Genomic DNA, 20,544 nt, shown 5'->3' on the forward strand with positions numbered 1-20,544 from the left:
GAATTTCATCACAGATTCAAGAGAAGTCAAAACCTGGCTGACAAACAAAAGCCGAACAAAACGAAAATCAGTAATAGAGGAAGCCAACGAATATCTGAAAGTAAAAGTTTGTCAAACTATCTGAGTAAAAATGCTAAGAGGTTTCCGTCTTACATAAATCAGTAAGCGGTTCGAAATCCTCTATTGATTCACACAGTGACCTTTCTGGCTGCGAAACGGAAGATAACAGAGAGAAGACCGAATGACTGAATTCAGTCTTCCGAAACTGTTTCACCGTGTAAGATCGTAACACGGTCCTTCGTTTCTACTATCGTACGAAAGCCAAAATGGCAGATATTAAGATAAACGATTGCCGAAAATAAAAGCAACTCAGTCGCTTAGTAGTGGAAAGGCATCAGGACCAGGTGAGACACCTGTAAGAATCTACAAAGGTTATGCGAAAGAACTTGCTCCCCCTGGAGCAAAGAGGAGTACCCAGCGACTGGAAGAAGGCGCAGATCATTTTCGTTTTTAAGAAGGACCGTAGGACACAAGCTAATACTTGTAGGCCTATTCGTTGACCTTAGTCTGTTGTAGAATTATGAAATATGTTTTATGGTGTTCTTGGAGAACAAAACTCTCTATATTTCGCATTCAGAGATCTTGCGAAACTCAACTTGAGCTTTTCCTCCACGAGATCCATTGCGCTGTAGACAACGGCGCTCAACTTGGTGCCGTGTTCATTCACTTCAGGAAGGCTAGTGAAAAAAATACTAGCTTACCGATTACCAGAACAGATGTATGACTGAAATCAAGACTTCCTTGCACATAGAACTCAACACGTCACTCGTAACAGAACAAGGTCGGCTGATCTAAAGGTGATTTCCAGACTGCCCCAAAGAAGTGTGATAGGGCCTTACTGTTTACAATCTATATATATGATCTAGTAGAAAGCGTCTAAGCTCTTTAAGGCTGTTCGCAGATTATGATTGGTCTACAAGAAAGTAGCAAAGGCAAAAGACAGCAATCATCTGGAGAATGGCCTCCAGAGGATTGATGAATGGTGCAGGCAGTTACAGTTGACCCTAAACATAAATAAATATAACATGTCTTACATACATAAGACAAGAAATCCACTACTGCTTAACTTCGCAACTGATGACAAATTGCTGTAAACACTATCTACTGTAAAATACCTGTTAGTAGCTATCCAGTGTGGCCTTAGGTGGAATGACCACATAAAACAATTAGTGGGAAAAGCAGATGCTAGACTGAGAGTCATAGGAAGAAATTTAAGGAAACGTAGGTCATCTACGGAAGAACTTGTTCGGCCGATTCTTGAGTGTTGTTCCCCTATTGCGGACCCTTACCAAGTTTCCGGGAAGAATCGCGCAACATATTACTTCCTCCCACGTAAGTATCCCTAAATGACCACGACCAGAAATGATGATTAATACAAAGGCTTGCCGGCCGAAGTGGCCGTGCGGTTAAAGGCGCTGCAGTCTGGAACCGCAAGACCGCTACGGTCGCAGGTTCGAATCCTGCCTCGGGCATGGATGTTTGTGATGTCCTTAGGTTAGTTAGGTTTAACTAGTTCTAAGTTCTAGGGGACTAATGACCTCAGCAGTTGAGTCCCATAGTGCTCAGAGCCATTTGAACCATACAAATGCTTACCGATAATCATTCTTCCTACTTGCCACTCGCGAGTGGAACAGGAAAGAGCGAAACCCGAAGTAACCCTTGCCACACACCGGTACATGGTTCGCAGAGTATGATGTAAACAAATACACTTTCACAACACGTAGTGACATTCATGTAAATATTTTTCTATTTCTTCTGTCTGAGAAATGTTTACTGAACATTCGTTCTCTTTTTCTTTCCAAACAGGAATGAGGTAATCTACAAAAATGTCACACTACAAAGTGGAAATGAGAACGAGACAGAGATTTTTCGTGATTGTTTGAAAAGTAGTCGTGTAATAAATGTGTAGCTGCTTGTACCTTGACTTCAGTGACTAGAAATTAATCACAATTGTTTGTAATAAAAGTTCAAAACAATATATGATTTATACGAATCGACGACGGCAGCAAATGAGTAGCGAATTACTTTCTGGCATGGTCCGAAGTATTGCCGTACTTCCTCAATGTCTGTTATCCACAGGAATTTTTCCTCGAAGCTCTGATTGTGAGACGATTTGGCGCCGCTAAATTGGAACATCTTTGCCTGTGACACTTATTCGGTGGTTAGATTTTAGCAACTATTAGTTCAACTGTCTGCAGGAAAAGGACAAACGAACAGGTTACGTTTGAAGCACTCTGGGTCCACGTGTTACTGGCAGTATTTGCGACACAATGTTGTACTGAATAAACAGTAAGTGTGGTTGAATACTAAAACCTTTAAAGTATTGTAATTTTCGTTTTATAAATTCAGAGACCTATTTTTTGTTGTACAGTGACATTTATTTCCTAGACGCGTATAACCCTTTGTTTTTAAGGCATTTTAGTTGCTTTTTATTTTATTTTTGTTTGTTACTCGTCTATTCAGTCAAACTCTGCGGTTCATCTAATATGGTCGTAGTTTACAGTTCACATGCCAAGCTCTTTTACGAAAATTCAGCGCACAGTCGCGTAGGGATGTCTGGATTTTCTTGTTATCACCATTCTGTTTTCTTTAAGTAAATGAGTTGAACCACTTCAATATTTATTTAGGAAGAGTTTCACATTCATAGTACGAGACGGAAACAAAAGATGTAAAGTAAACAAATAGAATTATGAGTAAGATCGTCAATGTTCTCAAACTATAAATCTGAAGTTCTTTCAACATTAACGTTGAAGGGTTCTGATCATTTATTTAACGAAAAATGTGATGTCGAAACAAGAAAATCAAAACATTTCGACGAATCTATTCCGACTTTTCGTAAGAGATGTGGAAGTACGCCCTTCAATCTATAAACATATGAGGAGATACGCAGAGTTTGGCAAAAGAGAACAACCCAGTTCGCCATTTCAAAATTCTAACTCTTTTTACCGTTCCTTACTAGAAGCGAGATGTTGAAAAATATCTTGTGGACGGCGGCAAATAAAAGTTATAATAAGTTACAAACGTTTACAGTCATCAGTCCATAAATGTGCGAGCATGTGTTTATTTGTGAACATATAACACTGCAGAGGTATACACAAAGGGAGTGTTCAATGGATAACACATTTCCGTTTACATATACGTCTGTAATATTCCATCAACGTCGTTATGTGGGTGGTTGGGTGGGAACTGGGGATAGAGAATGATCTTATTTTTTCAAAAGCATTTAATTACATGTTTTAGTTTCTTTGTTATTTATCTTCAGACTCCGAAGTCTAGAGAAGAGTGGGTGGATGTCGATGACCGTACGGAATTTCCACAAAATAAGTTCAAAATATTTGTTCTATTTCTATGGGAGCATGGCACTTTCGAATAGTTGTTACAGATCTCTTACATATAAAGGCTACGTATTTAATGTTTATAGATGGTGGATAACGGTTGTTTTTCTTTTATGTAGATCTAAAGTATTAAGAAATATCCAATAAAAATAAAGGTATACTGAGCATACATAATTTACAGGTTTTAACAACTACGGTATTAGAAAGTGACATGCGCCCGTAACAACAGAAATATTTCCACCGTAGTTATGGAAATTACGTGTAGTGATATTGCATGGGGGCTTAATTATATATAAAATGCAAATATTTTTAATTTTCAGTAGCTGTCTGTCCGGTTACGCAGTCTCGTAAACGGTTGGCCCTGACTAGTATTAGTACGCAATCTGACTGCATAGAATAACAACAAAGAATGAAAGAAAACTTCCGGTAACACAATTAATTAATTAAGTCCCCAGCAACTATAAAACCTACGAAACAACAAAACACAAGTGTACCTGTTCTATGTGTGGAAGTGTGATTCAACGTACACATCTGGCACGGTTCTTCATCAATAAGACCAGATATTTTAAACACCATTTATACTGAAGTAATTAAAAAAATCCAGAAATACTATAATTGCCTATAGAAACCAGTAGTATTAGTGCGCAATCAGACTGCATAGAATAACAACAAAGAATGAAAGAAAACTTCCGTTAACACAATTAATTAATTAAGTCCCCAGCAACTATAAAACCTACGAAACAACAAAACACAAGTGTACCTGTCCTGTGTGTGGAAGTGTGATTCAACGTACACATCAGGCACGGTTCTTCCTCAATAATACCAGATATTTTAAACACCATTTATACTGAAGTAATTAAAAAAACCAGAATTACTATAATTGCACATAGAAACCAGAAATACAGTCTAATACAAGAACACGAGCCAGATGCTTTGTTGACTGAACCTGTTCAAATGGTTCAAATGGCTCTGAGCACTATGGGACTTAACATCTGTGGTCATCAGTCCCCTAGAGCTTAGAACTACTTAAACCTAACTAACCTAAGGACATCACACACATCCATGACCGAGGCAGGATTCGAACCTGCGACCGTAGCAGTCGCGCGGCTCCGGACTGAGCGCCTAGAACCGCTAGACTGAACCTGTGACCAAGAGGGATTATTGTTTAAGACACTGAAATAATAGAAAAAAGGAATTTTTTACCTTCATAGATACTGACGAAAAGCACACTCAGTTCATTACAGCATCCCCAATCCAACAACATCTGGTGTCTAGCCCATCAAAACAATATGACAACATCTGAACAAGCACTCCCCATGGGAACTTCTCAACAACTACTTAACACTCCTACATCTCAACAAGCACTGCCCACTGCTACTTCTCATTAAGCACTCTCCACCACGACTTCTCGACAAGAACTCTCCACTGCCACATCTCAACAAGCACTGCCTACTACGACAAGAACTGCCAGTGGAGGCGGCTGAATAATACTCTTTGGCGCAATCTCTGGCTCTGTGGCTCAGTGTAGCCACCTTTCATATGCCCCTCCTCCACGGGCCAGAATTAGATAGTATTTTTGCCAGCATTGGTGGTGAAAATACCACCAAATTCGTCCAAAAAAATACAGACAAAAATAAAAAATAATATTAATAAGTAAATATCACTTCACTAAATATATTTTGGCTTTGCACTGACCGTTCCATGACCTAAGAAATAAAATACAGTATCGAATACAAATGCTTTCATACATGTGATTTTACATAATAGTTTACACAAGTACCATTCAATCAATGGCACCAGCAATGTCAAATAGGTGTAGGTAAGAGTCTCATAACATTTCACAAACAGTAAATACACAAAAAAATCAGTTTATACAGATATTCACATAAAATGCTTTCCATAGTTCAATAAACAAGTAGTTGACAGTTCCAGCAGTAGCACCCAGCAATGGTCAACAGGTGCAGACACCAACGAGTGACATTATTTCAGTAGAAACAGTTCCATCAGTGGCACCCAGCAATGTTGAGCAGGTGCAGACAGCAACAAGTGACACCATTTCAGTAGAAGCAGTTCCATCAATTGCACCCAGCAATGTTGAGCAGGTGCAGACAGCAACAAGAGACATCTTCTCAGTAGAAGCAATTCCATCAGTGGCACCCAGCAATGTTGAGCAGATGCAGACACCAACAAGTGACATCATTTCAATAGAACCAGTTCCATCAGTAGCACCCAGCAATGTTGAGCAGGTGCAGACACCAACAAGTGACATTTCAGTAGAAGCAGTTCATCAATGGCACCCAGTAATGTTGAACAGGTGCAAGCACAAACAACAGTTTGAAGACACACACAATTACTTTTACAAAAATTATTTTCAGTGCTCTTACACTAAACATACCAAATATAATAAACACACAATTGATATCAGATAATTGTCATATTAACTATTACAAATACACAAATACCAGTAAACCTATAATATTTATGAGTGTCAGTGCAAGCCACAACAAACAAGTAAAATAATATTTAGGAGATAGGTCGGTACCAATTATTTGGGATTAGGAAAGGAAAACACACAAAACACACTCATTCATCTTTCATCCACATTAAGTACTACTGTGTAATTGAATAGTGTTAACTGTGTAAATGCAATTCTGTCCAAAATTTTATGTTCAACTTGTGTATCAAGTAGTAGTGGCAGCAATGTATAACAGTCAATAATAGTTAGTTAACGTCGTAGTCATCATGTCAAGACCAATGTTTGCCAAGCCAGATCGAAATGTACAGTTGCTGAACAACTGTCAGTGTGCCAAGATATGCAAATGCTTCCTCTCTCCAAAAAAAAGTATATATTGCTTATTGATTTAACAACGTGCGTGTGTAGACAATCTTCCTTTCACTTGAGTGTTCTAGTCTGCCATCTTCATCCTCCTTGTTTCATATAAACCAACAAAAAAATATGCTCCTCACTTACTTTACCTCTTATCCACCAAAACTCCAATAACCATCAGCATCACATAATCTTAATACTTCAATAATACCTCTTACGTCGATATATATAAACCTCATCATCAATATCATTTACCTTACTTCTTGTCCACCAAAAGTCCAATAATCATCAACTTCACACAATCTCAATACCTCAATAATATCTCTTTAATACGTCGATACATTTAAACCTTATTACCAATATCATTTCACTTCCATAACAACTCTTTCCTCTAGTCAGTCTCCTCAAAAAAGTACAGATAAAATCCTACTGCAAACTTCAATTCATCATCCCGTACAATCCGAAGACACAGTGTCCACACACAACCTCTGTGTAATCCATCTGACCCAAATCTTCTACTCATTATGAATTATAAGATACATTTGGGTTACCTTGTCCATCATTAAACAAAAGAAATGCATACATGACCTCTAACAGCCTTCAGTTTGAATAACTTTCAGTAAGTAGGTGCGAGTACGTAGTATCAAAGACCACATAAAACTTTGAATGAATAAATCGTAATATTTCACAGTGTGTACACCACTTCAAGAATCATGGCAAAACAGAAGCAATCATGAAGTATTTCTTGCGTCAAGTGTCACTTACTATTACAATTGCTCACGAAGAATGCAGTGAAATAACTGGCAGTGGTCTAAACCTAGTGTTGGTATTTCATGTCGTAAGCTTCCTTTCTATTAGCATAAATTTATACAGCTTCCATAAAACCTCCAGCTCATGGCAGTTCATTTTCTTATCTTAAAATATAAAGCACTGAGCGTAAGCAAAACATGCAATAGCGAGTAAATAAACCAGCAGAGAACAGAATGTCAACAAGTGGATGCAGCACAATTCTTACAACGAGGCTCTGCCAAGCAAACAATCTATAATTAATACCATAGTGTGACCTAAACTCTATGTTCGTACACAGTATATCAGCATTTCTATATACCAAATTAAAGAGTAGTTATGACAACAAACAGAAATGTATAAATATGCAATCCATACGCAAAGCAGCAAATATGTGTCTGTGGTGTCACCGCCAGACACCACACTTGCTAGGTGGTAGCCTTTAAATCGGCCGCGGTCCGTTAGTATACGTCGGACCCGCGTATCGCCACTGTCAGTGATAGCAGACCGAGCGCCACCACACGTCAGGTCTAGAGAGACGTCCTGGCACTCGCCCCAGTTGTACAGCAGAGTTTGCCAGAGATGGATCACTGACAATTACGCTCTCATTTGCCGAGACGATAGTTAGCATAACCTTCAGCTACGTCATTTACAACGACCTAGCAAGGCGCCATAGCATTTGATAATTAATATTGTGAAGCTTGTACAGTAACGAGAGATGTACACCAATTGTGGATTAAAGTTAAGTATTCCAACAGCTACGTACTTTATTTGCTACTATTAATTCCCTTAACTGTTCCAGACCTCACGCCAGTCAGCGTGTAATTAAACGCATGCATTTCGGCCTCCTCTAGCAACACAGTGTTGGCTCTTCTGCCAACACTTCATATCTTACACAATAAACAGGTCATTAGCATCATATCAGCATAAGCAAATAAATGTTCATACGTAATCTTAATAAGTAAACATGAAGGCGCAAGCAGATAAATCACAAAATATAACTTACATACCTAACCACATCAGCACAATTAATCAGGTGACAATTATAATTTAAATAAATAAGCACAGCAGACACATAATAAAAAATATGACATCAGTGAAAAAGCAGTGCAGCCAAGCGATGCATAATATACACAAGTAACAACCCTGTTCATTAATCAATCATTGTCAAAATCAGTTAACACGAAGTATGAATCACGTAATCGTGAGCAGCAAATTACGTCTAAAGTACGTACCAAGTGGAAATATGTTGCCTGAAAAATAAACTCAATTAATAGTTACCTTTTTAGTTTATTATTTTCTTCTTCGAAATTACATTCTTCCTGAAATTTTCTCGATAGCAAGTCCTCTTAACGTCGGACACACACAGAATTTACCTGAAGTTCATAAATATTTTATACAACCGTATCCTGAAAAATACTAAACGTTAATAATATAATTTATCAAGTCCCTATAGCTTTATACTGAATTTATTCGGAGAAATTAGACTGTGTATTTGTTTACGGCTGTCAGTGCATTCGCACTGAGCGCTCGATCAGCTGTAGGTACGTGTGACGTAGGAAGTAATTGTTTGCGGTCAACGACTGCCTTGAGCGGCGCGCGGACTTGACTGTTGCTTTGGGTATGTGCCGCCGCCGGAACACAGCGCGGTATCCTTGTATTTTCTGCATGTTTACATGTAGCTGTTAGTCTCTCAAAAGTATGTCATACCACAAAAATTTTAACATTCGATATATGATGTATTCCCTTAGAGCATCGAGATTTAAGAGTTTCTACTTCAACAGTGTTATCATGAATAGTTTTGCGAACTCTATATGGACCGTTATAAAGCAGAAAAAATTTGCGACACAAGCCTTTTCCTTTGTGAGCCAAACGGTGAGACATAATCAACACCTTTTGACCAACTGACAAGGTTTTTAAACGACCAGGACGTTTAGCTGATTTCTCTCTTCTAGCAGCCGCAGATGCAATATTTTGTAGAGCCAGGTTGACAACTTCAGAATGCCGCAGTTTCCGTGAAAGCGGAAAAGGAACAATTTCAGAAATGCGATTTGTCGGTGCTTTATTTTTTAATATCAATATAGGCGGTAAAGAAGTTGAGTCATTAGGGAGTTCATTCAGAATGTTTTGAAAAATATGAGGATACTTATCCCAAGTTCTGTGATTCTGATGACAATAAAGTCGACACAATTTATTGATTTCCTTCATCCATCTCTCTGAAGCGTTAGATTGAGGGTGGAAAAGTGAAATGAAAATTGGTTTAATCTTACGACGCCGTAGAGTACGAAGCCAAATTTTAGAGCGAAACTGTGATCCATTATCTGATGTAACCTTATCAACATGACCCACTTCTTTAAGAAAATGTTTGATGAAAGCATTAGATACTGAACGAGCTGTTGCTTTGCGTAAAGATGTAAAACACATATATTTTGATGTCAGTTCCACTGCTACCAAAATGTACGCAAAACCATTAGTAGAACGAACCACTGGACCGAACAAATCGACTGCAGCCATGTCCTTTAATTTCGCTGGAATGATAGGAAGCAACGGTGCTCTGTGAGAAATAGTTGGCAGCTTAGCCTTTTGACACAATTTGCATTTGGCAAGAACAGATGGAATAGTTTTCTGCACTACAAAGCCGTTATCTTCTATCTCTTGAAATAAGTGTGCACCTAGGCCTTTGTATGATGAGTCCATCGCCAAACAAAAATCTTTAGATAAATCCGGATGTGAAAGAAGTGGAGCAGCAACTAAAGCATCACGAAGTTTCAAATTCTGATTGAGCTTCCTCATCCCAACACCAATTAGAATTCTTTCCAGATAGTTCACATAAACGAGGTGTGGCCAAATTGTCCAATCTAACAAAGCGTCTAAGAAAATTACAGACACCAAGGAAACTACGAACATCACGTTTTGTAGTAGGAACAGCATAATTACGAATAGCGTCTAGTTTCTCTGGACAGGAAGAATACCTTCTGTAGAAATAATATGACCAAGAAATTTCACCTGAGAACGACCAAATTCAGATTTTTTCAAGTTCACTGTAATGCCAACTCATGCAAAAATACGTAATAATGAATCCCAAAATTTTGTTATGCTCACTCCAAGAACGTTTAGCAATAACAATATCGTTAACATATGAAGTAATGTTGTTACGAAGATAAACAGGTAAAATTTCGTTTAAACTACAAATGAATGCTGCTGAAGATACAGTAAGTCCAAACGGTAATTTCCGAAATCACTTTTGGGTAAAATAGTCATATCCAGTTACTTTTTACCGACTCTCTAGATATATTGATAGTTGAAGAGTTGTTTTGATAGATACAAAGAATAGTAAAAGAGCAGGCAGCAGTGCAGAAAACTAAAAGGGAAATAGCACCACTACAGCTCGGGGCCCTGTGCACACTACGGCGCATATTCACTCAGTGTAGCTAATCCCCTGAGGACATTAATAGCCGCACATAATTTCCAGTTTGTGATTTAGTAGCCAATTTGGTGGAAGTGCGTACATAAATTGATCTAACCATGAACATGGATGTATGTCATTCTTAGAATTGCAAAAGATCTTAAATTTCCGAACAGTTAAGAAGTGTTTATAGTCAAAGTTTTCTCCTCGTGGCGACAAAGACCTACCGCGTCTGTCCCAGTCCGAATGTCGATTATTGTCAAGTTCGCGCGCCTGGCGCTCTCTTGTTGCATCCCGTAAATGAAATAAATTATTGTCTTCAAAGCCCTCTGCTATCTGTGATTCTAAATTTCTTCTGCTGTATTTTCCTACGATTTCGCCTTCAATTTGTTTGACTTGCTTTTGTAATGCCTCAAATTCCCTTTTAATGCGTTCATTAAATTTTCCCTGATTTTCAACATGTTTATTTATGTTCTGGTACTCTTCTGTTTCTGCAAATGGCAATGGAACTTTATCATCTGAATCTCTGTCCCCATTTAAACTAAGACTTGTCAATTTATCTGCAATCTCCTCAACTCTTTCCGATAAGTCACCTATTTTTCCTTTCTGTTTATTTACGTTTTCCGTAAGTGTCGCGACTCGGGTTTCAGTATTGACACATTTAGTAGTTAACTGTTCACACGGTTTGTTAAGTTATTTATTCTGTCATTTAGTACAGATTCCTCGATTCTTTCAAATATTTCTTCCTTATCGTGTACACGTTGTAAACTTAACTCTGAAAATTTTTGTACTATCACACGATCTCTTTCTTCCTGTTCTCGATCCTGTTCCTTTTGTCTGATTTCTATTGAAATTAATCTATTATTGTGAGCATTCAAAATCGGTTGTACTTCTTCTCTAATTTCTTTCTTTAATTCATCTTTCATATTTTTGAAACATGTCCCTATTCGTGAGTCTAACCGTGCTTCCGTTGTTCCAATATCAGTTTCTAACTGTGTTGCCAAAGTTCCCATCTCTGTTTTTAATTCAGATCGTAACTGTGATCCCACTGTTTTTAATTCAGAACCCAAATTAAATATTGCACTCCTCAACTGCTCCATATTAACTGGTTCGAAATTCTTTTCGCCCCTAACATTTCCCGCAAAACCAACTTCTTCCGTCAAAGCTGTAAAGCTATCTGTGTTCGATACTATTCCAGAGTCTTCTGTCGTTACTCTCGTATTCTGAAAATGTTTTGATTGTGAAAAATTTTGAACTGGTTCTGGACTATTTTCCCTGTTTATTAAATTGTTTTCAACTCCATTATTCATCATCCTATTCTCCTGTGTTGGCGAGTTCGCCATGTTAACAATTTCGACATTCTCACTATTCATCATTTTTGCCTTTTTCATCGATCGCGTAATCATTTACAAAACTTACAAAACTCATCATTATACGAAAATTACACACAATGAGACTTTATCTCCAACAATACCATTCACACGAAATGTTTCCCGACAAACACGCCTAACGAACAATTAGAACCTTCACAATTGCACAAAACTGTCACACCTGTATACAAGACATCAAAAATTAAATTCTGCCTATATACCATTAAAAGAAAGACAAGACAACTACAAATGTTCATTACCAAATCTACACATGCAATATAGACTACCATTACTAACCTACAAATTACCACAACAATTCTACTGTCTGTTATTTTTACAATCAGAAGATTCCAGGTTCTAATCCTGGCCGGGTCGCCATGTGCATGAGGGCTTAATTATATATAAAACGCAAATATTTTTAATTTTCAGCAGCTGTCTGTCTGGTTACGCAGTCTCGTAAACGGTTGGCCCTGACTAGTATTAGTATGCAATCTGACTGCATAGAATAACAACAAAGAATGAAAGAAAACTTCCATAACACAATTAATTAATTAAGTCCCCAGCAACTGTAAAACCTACAAAACAACAAAACACAAGTGTACCTGTTCTGTGTGTGGAAGTGTGATTCAACGTACACATCTGGCACGATTCTTCCTCAATAAGACCAGATATTTTAAACACCATTTATACTGAAGTAATTAAAAAAATCCAGAAATACTATAATTGCACATAGAAACCAGTAGTATTAGTACGCAATCTGACTTCATAGAATAACAACAAAGAATGAAAGAAAACTTCCGTTAACACAATTAATTAATTAAGTCCCTAGCAACTATAAAACCTATGAAACAACAAAACACAAGTGTACCTGTTCTGTGTGTGGAAGTGTGATTCAACGTACACATCAGGCACGGTTCTTCCTCAATAAGACCAGATATTTTAAACACCATTTATACTGAAGTAATTAAAAAAAAACCAGAAATAATATTATTGCACATAGAAACCAGAAATACAGTCAAATACAAGAACACGAGCCGGAAGCTTTGGTGACTGAACCTGTGACCAAGAGGCATTATTGTTTAAGACATTGAAATAATAGAAAAAAAAGGAATTTTTTACCCTCATAGATACTGACGAAAAGCACACTCAGATCATTACAGCATCCCCAATCCAACAACATCTGGTGTCTATCGCATCAAAACAATATGACAACATCTGAACAAGCACTCCCCATGGGAACTTCTCAACAACTACTTACCACTGCCACATCTCAACAAGCACTGCCTACTGCTACTTCTCAACAAGCACTCTCCACCACGACTTCTCGACAAGAACTCTCCACTGCCACATCTCAGCAAGTACTGCCTACTACGACATCTCGACAAGAACTGCCAGTGGAGGCGGCTGAATAATACTCTTTGGCGCAATCTCTGGCGCTGTGGCTCAGTGTAGCCACGTTTCAATATTTGCAGCGATGAACGATATTTAAATGTACATAAGGGCAAAGATCTATATGGGATAGTGTTCCATTTACGAAATTCTGTAAAATAATTTATAACCCTCCTACTGCACTTTAAGCACACGATTTTGCAACAACCGCTCAAAAATAACTTGAGCCGATAATAATGAAAAAAATAATTCCAATTTGTAGTGTGACACTTATATGCAGTCTTATTTACAACATAGCTGCAAAGATGTATGTAGCATAATATAGTGTTAACGATTCCCCTCTAAGATAAGTTATTATTTTCGTAAAATATCTTGGGATATGACTTGTTTTTACGTTAACTTCATAAGTGATACTAATGCAGTGAAAATATAGCACCCTCGTTTTAAATACTTTAAAATGCCCCAACGTCGAAATTGTATAATTGTACATCAGATAAAGAAAATATCAGGTGAAAGCATCAGAAAATCATTTAAGAAATTCGTCACCGTTTCAGACCATGTTTTAGTGAAGATTAGACAATGATATCGTTTCTAAACATCGAAGCTTGACGTATTCTTGTCGAACTCGACCGTACTGGGGTAATGAATTATTGCTTTCGTGTCATTTTAGTCTTTATAGTATTTGATTTAATTGTCATAAGCTGCAAACGTTGCGCGAGAGAATGGTATTGTTGCTACTTTTGTTCACTCGCAAGACAGACGAAATACCTGGAACCAAGAAAATATTTACGTTTCGCAACTGGTGGACAAAAACAAATAAGAAAAGCCTAAACAATTCAGAAATAGAAACGTAAGTAGGTAAATGATTTTTGGTGAAAACTGCTTCAAATGTGAAAAGGTCAGAACTGTTTAACGAGAAAGCTGATTCTCAATGTTTTTTAGCGTTTAGAAAGAAAACAAGATACAAATAATGAAGTAATATGGCGACACTGTAAATATTTGGACGACACTTTTCCCTTGCAGTATCCAGTTTATCACGCGACTTTTGTCAAGATGGTCTGATATGAATTCTGCTTTGGTCATTATCACTGCTTGTTCCTGCACTCATTCTTTTCCCTTTATACCGTATACTGCTGATGATAGGAGGTCGCCGAATGCTCGTCGTCGCCATCCCGTTAACACCCGGCACGGAATTTGTGTTCCCCCAGCTGTCTGCGTCTCGTGTTACCCATGTGAAAGAGTGTAAACGTTTTATAAATGTTTGAGAATCGTATACGTGAGACGGGATGTGATTGTCTGCGCGGTATTTACCTAATCGGTTGTTGGAAACTGCCTGCAAACCACATCAAGCAGACTGGTCCAAATCGTTAAGTGATTTTATGGTCTAGAGCTTTCAAAAAATCGCAGGAGAAATACCTACAGACTTCAAGAAGAATATAATAATTCCAGTACCAAAGAAAGCAGATGTAGTCGGTGTGAAAATACCAAACTATCAGTTTAATAAGTCATGGTTGTAAAATACTAACACGAATTCTTCACAAACGAACGGAAAAAGTGGAAGAAGCTGACCTCGGGGAAGATCAGTTTGGATTCCGTAGAAATATTGGAACACGTGAGGCGGTAATGACCCTACGACTTTTCTTAGAAGATAGGTTAAGGAACGGCGAACCTATGTTTCTAGCATTTTTAGAATTAGAGAATGCCTTTGACAATGTGGAGTGGAATACTCTCTTTCAAGTTCTGATGCTAGCAGGTGTAAAATACAGGGAGCTAAAGGATATTTACAATTTCTACAGAAACCTACTGGCACTTATAAGAGTCGAGGGGCAGTGGTTGAGAAGGGAGTGACACAGGGTTGTAGCCTATCCTCGACGTTATTCAGTCTGCGTATTGAGCAAGCAGTAAAGGAAAAAAAGAAAAAGTTGGAGTAGGAATTAAAATGCATGGATAATAAATAAAAATTGTGAGGTTTGCGGCGACACTGCAATTCTGTTAGAGACAGAAAAGGACATGGAAGAGTAGCTGAACAAAATAGACAGTGTCTTGAAAGGAGGATATAAGATGAACATCAACAAAAGCAAAACTAGGATAATAGAATAAAGTCGAATTAATTCAGGTGATGCTGAGGGAATTACATTAGGAAATGGGATACTTAAAGCAATAGATGAAGTTTGCTGTTTGGGAAGCAAATTAAATGATGATGGTGGAAGTAGAGAGGATATAAAATGTGGACTGGCTACGGCAAGGAAAGCGTTTCTGGAGAAGAGAAATTTATTAACATCGAGTATCGATTTACATGTTAGCAAGTCTTTTCTGAAAGGATATGTATAGAGTGTAACTATGTATGAAAGTGAAATATTGACGATAAACAGTTTGGACAAGAAGAGAATAGAAGCTTTGGAAATGTGGTGCTACAGAAAAATGCTGAATATTAGATGGTTAAATCGCGTAACTAATGAGGAGGTACTGAATAGGAATTTGTGGCACAACTTTACAACAAAAAGGTATCGGCTGGTAGGACATGTTCTGAGGCATCAATGGGTCATCAGTTTAGTACTGTTGGTAAGCATGGAGGGTAAAAATCGAAGAGAGAGACCAAGAGATAAATACACTAAGCAGATTCAGAAGAATGTAAGTTGCAGTAGTTATTCGGAGATGAAGAGGGTTGCACAGGATAGCGTAGTATGGAGAGCTTCATCAAAGCAGTCTCTGCACTGAAGGCCACAATAACAACAGCAACCTGAACACGCAAATCACGTTCAAAACTTTAAATGCGTATTTTTTTACATTGTTTCACATGATTAAAAAAAAAGAAAAAAGTACAAGGTAAAATTGCATTTGTTTCTGATTTAATAAAAGAGACGTAAATTTGACGTGAACCTCAAACTACAATGCACTTTTCATAATGTTTGCTTTTATTTTGAATTAAAGCCAACAAAATTTATCGACCAAAGTTTATTTGCATAGTATTTTGCGTGTATACTTTTGTTTATCTTTGAATATTTGCAGTAAAAATTTTTTGCAATAAATGTTAATATATGAGCTTAAAATTAGACTCCGATACCGGATAACCCCCTTAGATTGGCGAGCAAATTAGATATGAGGGCGGCCGGACTTCTGCTGTTCCGGAAGAGTCGTGCTGACACCTGCGGCTACCGGAATTTGTTGTTCGTTCTCACACTCTGCTGCTATATTTTGGATCTTTCACAAAGAAATCATCTCTACGTCAATGTCACTTTCATTGCTCAGGTGCCAAACTGCGCAACAGGTAACTTTCACAACACATCCAGTTTTAAAATTTTGTATGTGGCTTGAACAGCAACCATAGCATGAAATCTTCGTGCTGAAATAGCAAACAGGGAATCAGCTGCAAAGTGGAAGGTTTATTTAAAGCCTTCATTTTATGGTTTAAATGAACCATCATTTTGCAAGTAACTGCCTGTTTATTATTGCTCCACGACCAGGCAGTTTCGTCGCTGACGTGTAAATGAAAAAGACTACTCGTGAGGTGTCAGATCCCGTACACGAATGAAACGTGGTGCTGCAGTGGACTCACTTGCCGCGAATAGTCGATCGAGATAAGAAAGATGCTTGCTTAAGTGGGGCATAGAGCGGTCGGCACACGGGACTAATTAGCTAACGTTGACGTGAAGCTCTATGAGTTTCGTGACGTCGCTTCCTGCTATTTCACGTTCGGGAGCCATTTCGTCACTTGAAAAACAAAATAAATTCTGCCATATTTCTGCGACGTGTCAAGTGAAGTAGAACCAATAAGAAGCAAGAACGGTCCCTACGTCACAGGCAGAAACCTTAAGGACCGCAGAAAGCAAGACGCCATACTGTACTCATCATATGGCATCATATTTTGGGGTAAGTGTTTCCTCTCACTAAGAGAAAAAGTATTCATTTCATAAAAGCATGTAATCAGAATAATAGCTGGAGCACGTCCAAGATCACCTTGCAGACATTTATTTATGGAACTTCGGATATTCACAGTAGCTTCGCAAGACATACATTCACTTGTAAAATTTGTTATTGGCAACGCATACCAATTCAAAACAAAAGCGAAGTGCGTAGCTACAACACTAGAGGAAAGGATTATCATTACTATTCTGTGTTAAACCTGACTTTGGCACAAAAAGAGATGAATTATGTTGCCACAAAAATCTTTAAGTCATTTGCCAATCAACATTAAAAGTGTGACAGATAGCCAACCTATATTTAGAAACAAACTAAAAGGATCTTTGAATGACAATGCACTCTATTCAATGGATGAATTTTTAGACATAAAGTAGTAACATATATATATATATATATATATATATATATATATATATATATATATATATATCAGATTTAAGACAACATCACACTGAAGATTAAGACTAAGCTTCCTAGCATCACGGTAGCTCAGCGTGTGCGGTCAGAAGGTTGGGTGCCTTCAGTAATAATAATAAAATTAAAAATAAATAAAAGTGAATGGAGTATTCAACGATGAAATTGAATGGGTGTCATGTGACGTCCGCCCAGCCAAATACCGAGAACAATAAAGAACAACATGAAACGGAAGAAAAAAGAACCGTAGTGAGAAAGGGCACCATCTTGCAGAACTGAGGTTAGTTCGAGTGGGATTCGATTGCTGTTGTGTCTATTTTCTTTCCTTTAATTTTTCATCTTCGCGTTTTATAACGATTTGTGAGACTTCCTTAAGAAATGAAGAGGAATAATTTCTGAAATTCTTGATGTTAGGTAAATGTAATGCGTTCTATGTCACGAGTGAGTTAGTTCGATTTGGTGAACTTTTAAAGAGTCAACGACCTTGCCGCAGTGGTAACACCGGTTCCCATCAGATCACCGAAGTTGAGCGCTGTCGGGCTGGGCTAGCACTTGGATGGGTGACCATCCGGTCTGCCGAGCGCTATTGGCAAGCGGAGTGCACTCAGCCCTTGTGAGGCAAACTGAGCAGCTACTTGATTGAGGAGTAGCGGCTCCGGTCTCGTAAACTGACATACGGCCGGGAGTGCGGTGTACTGACCAAATGCCCCTCTATATCCGCATCTAGTGACGCCTGTGAGCTGAGGATGATATGGCGGCCGGTCGGTTCAGTTGGCCTTCCAAGGGCTGTTCGCACGGAGTTTAGTGTTTCTAGTTTTATAACTTTTAAAGGTTCGTGTCCTTACTGACTGGACATGTAATTTTCCTTTTTTGTCTTATTACATGTTCAAGGATACTCACGTTTTTACTAACGTTTACTGCAGACAGAAAGACATAACTAGTATGACGACGAGGGAGGAAATACGTGTTTTAGTAGAGCTGACGTAGGAATTTCAGGCGCATGTGTTTTACGAACAAACTGTGTTGATTGCTAGGCAAATAAAGCGGGCAATTGCCGCTTTGGAGTGCTGAGAACAGAAAATCACGTTAGCCAGTTTGTGCCGTGTGCAGGAGGCGTCGTGTCTCGCGACATTGGACATCGCGTCTGCGTGCACGTCCACGTTAGTGGCCTCGTCCGGTGTGCTGACAGCTCGAGGATACGCACGCCGCAGCTGTTGCGCTACTGCCTCGAGACTCGACACGTACTGTCCCACAGGGTGCTGTAAGTCCCAGCGGCTTACGTGATGGGGTTTGTTTTGCCGGGGGCTCCTTCTGCCGCAGACAGCGGCCGGACCGCCGCGCAGCCTCCATCACTGACCTTCCCCACGGCGCGGCCCGCCGCGCCAGGCCGGGCCGTTGACTCCTGTGAGGCGGGGGTGGGGGCGGCGGCGGGGGCGGTGGGGGCGGGGGCAGGGTAAGGCACGGGCTCCGCCCCCACTCCGGGCGCCCGCATTAGCCAGCTGCACACGGCGGCCGCATTCCGGTCTCCCACGAGATGCCTCACGTGCGTCACAACACACACACGCATACACACACACACACACACACACACACACACATAAAATGTGTCCCGCAGCTTCCCAGTCTTGACAACAACCTTCAGGAGCACGAAACTCGGCTAAGAATTTTAAGGGTATACGGAACGCCCTATGCTTACAATGTTAAATTGAGCTAAAAGTTAGGAACATTTTCTCATTTGTTATTTGGACGATACTCTTGATTTTTTCACAGAACGCAGAGATATGTTCTGCTTTTATGCTGAATTAATAATTTTGAAAAAATACTGTATAGTTTTTCAGATATTTTATTTTTTGTAAATGTTAAAAAAGTTATACATTTTAACAAGTATTTTAAAATTTACATCCATTAATACAAAATAATTCCACATATCTTATAATTCAGATATATTAGAAGGTCTTAAGGAACAACTACAGAAAATTTCATCTTTCTGCTATAAATAGGCCCTGAGAAAATGTACGTTATGCACAAAAAACTCAAGTTACGGGAAATTAGCTTCAAAGTTTTTACTTCAGTATAAGCCGGCTCCATAGCTCGTATCATCAGAATCATCCAACAGCTTCCTCTTCATTGCTCTGCTATGCTGTCTAGCCATCTTTGAATATACTTTTATGGCATTATCTGAAGACCTGAGCCGTTCCTTGTCCAAACAAAGCATAGCTGCGGCAGATCGTAGTCCTACAGAGAGCCCCAACTTCTGCAGAACTTTGCACTTTGTTATATTGCCCTGATTGAATGATGAAACAGCATCATAAACGCCAAAGTGAAGTGTGTTTATACCCACAAACGCAGTTTTAGGTAGTCTATTCCATATCACATGGTTCACACACTCATTTGGATTTTGAGTCCGGCCCTGAAGACATTTCTTTAGTAGACTAATATCTGCGAGTCTCGGAATATTGGTTTTATTTCATCCATTATGGCAGGTGGCATGTGATGAGGATGATTGTATTGTTTCTTAGTTACATTGCCTCTGTTGTACTTGCACCAACTATCGTCTCCTTTTGGACATAGCCCATGTTGGGGATTCTCATTGTTTGAAGCTGTATGAAAAAACAGACCCCAGACTGCTCTTCTCATTAATTCTGCATCTGCTGTATTCCGTCTTATTGCTAGACCATAGCACTTCTGAATATGATCTATTGTAGCATCTGTCAGTCTATTTTTCCCATCTAAAGTTTTTCCATCGCTCAATTTCTTGCCTTTCATGCTAGCCTTGAGCCGTCGAAGTCTTGATCCCATCCTTTTCTGAACATGGCCAACACACTCCAGTTTGGGAATTTTCACATCGTTACCATAGGGTCGCAGTTCCTCAACTTCTTTGAAAGCCTTTGGGTCACCCTCTCCAAGATAATTTATGTATCTAACGTTGTACCATTTTACTGAGCGTTGATAACTACTTCTTACACCAGCAACTTCCATACCCCCACTTGACCCATAGTAATTTGCCATGCACTCCTCACTCCTCTTCATGTTTAG

The 20,544-nt window shown here is 38.8% G+C and overlaps 1 pseudogene; it reads left to right on the forward strand.

Annotated features, from left to right (window-relative positions):
* Positions 1–17,982: 17,982 nt before the first annotated feature.
* LOC126417885 (5S ribosomal RNA) lies at positions 17,983–18,100 on the forward strand (annotated as a pseudogene).
* The last annotated feature ends 2,444 nt before the right edge of the window (positions 18,101–20,544 follow it).

This window comes from Schistocerca serialis, chromosome 8 (assembly GCF_023864345.2).
Source record: "Schistocerca serialis cubense isolate TAMUIC-IGC-003099 chromosome 8, iqSchSeri2.2, whole genome shotgun sequence".
Lineage (NCBI taxonomy): Eukaryota > Metazoa > Arthropoda > Insecta > Orthoptera > Acrididae > Schistocerca > Schistocerca serialis.